General features: G+C 28.8%; 1 pseudogene; it reads left to right on the top strand.

Moving 5' to 3' along the window:
• The first annotated feature begins 1,343 nt into the window (after window positions 1-1,343).
• Window positions 1,344-2,397, top strand: LOC107003663 (annotated as a pseudogene).
• Window positions 2,398-2,622: the final 225 nt, after the last annotated feature.

Genomic DNA, 2,622 nt, shown 5'->3' with positions numbered 1-2,622 from the left:
TTTAAAAACAAATGATTTATTTTCCGGATGACGTTATGTACATATTTTGTATTTAAAAATTCATTTCTTTTATAATTATTTAACATTGTAAATGAGGGTAAAAATGAAAGAATTTTTCAACATCTCTCTTAAACTTGGGAACAATTCACTTATTTTGAACTTTGAAAAAAGGCTTAACAATTTCACTTATTTGAAATAGAGGGAGTATGTATTATTTATTAAAACTCGAGACTTTCTAAGTTTTGTACTAAAATAATGAAATATATATTTTTTGTTTTTATAACTTTTTAGTAATTAAATAAAATGACCACAACAAAACATACAAAATACACACTAAAATGAATTGAAGTATTATTCTAGTGAAATATATTGAGTAAATAAAGATAAACTTTTTAAATGTGTGAAGACGAAAAAAAATTATAAATAATTTTAATATGATAAAAAACAAACAATAGCAGAAACTCTTATATACTAAAAGTCCTACTTATTCTTTTTCTCTCATTCTTTGCTTTTTTTGTCATTATTTAAATTGTGATATTCTCTAAATAATTATACATTTAGTGAGTTTTGCAACTCCTCAAGAGTTAAAATATTCACTATTTGTTATTTGTACAATTATTCTTTGATAATTAAAACAAATAATATGACTATAATTTGGTATCGAGTTGTTTGTTGAAATATTAATATTGATTGCTCTTCAATTTATATTTATATATTATTTGATTAAAATAGTTAGTCGTTCTTTCCTTTGTTTTACTATTGACATACTTTTTTTGTTAATTTTCATGTTTTAACTTGCACAATTTTTTTTTTTAAAATATAGAATTTTATAAAAGATTATATACCTAACAAGTATGGTTTTATGTTAAATAAATCATATTGAAGAACTATATTTAAAAATTAAGTTAGCTTTTTTTTCAATATATAAAACATGTTCTCTTCACACTAACAAAATAATACAAACATAATATATTATAAATTGAAATAACTATATAAACATTTTATAACTTTTACTAAATATTGATTATATATTTTTTTAGTACATACTAATTTATAAAAATAATTATTTTAAAAATAATTATTAAGATCGCGCAAAACGCGAACAAGTAATTTTGTTATCTAAGTGAATGATTCGTTATTCAAATCTAGTGAATGACTTATCATTCAAGTTATCAACCCTTTTAATAAATCATAACTAATTTAACTGCTTCTTATTTTATGGTAACTATTTGAATTTTATTGAGCTGTAAATAATTTTCCATATATTAAAAGTAAAACAAAAAAAAATTTAGGAAACTAATTTCCTATATAATTACACTCACAAAAACACGGTGACACTATTCCAACAAGAAAAGAAAAAAAAACAGAGTCTGAAATTGTTCTTCAATGGCGGAAAATCAAGAATCTGAGATTATGTGGAAGAGGGGTAGAACCTTAGGGCAGGGAGGATTTGGTTTTGTTTCATTAGCTTCTACTACTCATAATTCTCCTCTCATTCCATCACTTATTGCTGTCAAGTCTTGTAGGTTGAGCCATTCTCAGTCTCTTGAAGATTAAACTGAGTTTTTGAGAATGTGTCAACACTCTCCTCATGTGATTCGATCTTTCGGAGTTAAAGTCACTCAAGAAGATGATATACTTCTTTACAACTTGCTCTTAGAATATGCCTCTGCCGGGAGTCTTGCGGATCGTCTTCTCAATAATGATCAACTAGGGTTGCCTGAGTTACAAGTACAAAAACACACCAAGAATGTTCTTTTAGGGCTAAGGTTCATTCATCGAAAAGGGATCATTCATTGTGACATAAAGCCACACAACATTCTTCTTACTTCTACTGATGATGATGATACGGAGGAGGTGGCAAAGATTGCTGATTTCGGGCTTTCGTTGACTTCGGAAAAAGCTGGACGCAGAAACAGGGGATGAGAGGTACTAAAAGGTACATGGCACCTGAATCTCTACTTTATTAGGAGTATGGTTCAGAAGGTGATATTTGGTCACTTGGATGTACTGTTTACGAGTTGATCACTGGAACACCACTATGGGAATCATCCAATTCAGATCCAAAGTTTGATGATGTATGGGACAGAATTAAGTACGAGAAACCAAATTAGGAGAATCACAAACTGTCTACAGAGGCAAAAGATTTCTTGAGATATTGTCTGATCAAGAATCCAAAATCGCGTTGGAGTGCAGGGCTGCTATTGAATCACTCTTTTCTGAAATCAGCTGACAGTGTCCTGCCTCCAAAGAAGAGGAAGAGGCAAAATGGTTACATGTCCAGTTTACAGAGGCCTAACCAAAAGAGAGCATTCAGGACACAGCCACACATTCGTCATTTGATTATAGAGCACTGATGCAGATTCTGAAGACGAAAACTCAATTTCTTTTAGGTAGATTGACTATAGAACATTGACACTGTCACTATTATATATGCTTATAGTTTATTAACACGAAAACAACTTTAATATATATAATTTTTGGCTGGCATCATTTTTTTTTATAATACATGCCTCAATAGAAGAATTGTGAATTCTATTTTATATTGTTGTTTAATTTCCAAATTTAAACTCCGTTTTCGATGTATGAATTATGTTTCTGCATCTCATAGTAGTTGATAGA

Source organism: Solanum pennellii, chromosome 11 (genome assembly GCF_001406875.1).
Source record: "Solanum pennellii chromosome 11, SPENNV200".
Taxonomy (NCBI): Eukaryota; Viridiplantae; Streptophyta; class Magnoliopsida; order Solanales; family Solanaceae; genus Solanum; species Solanum pennellii.
Note: the sequence above shows the minus strand (reverse complement) of the source record. Positions and strands in the feature narration are given on the sequence as shown.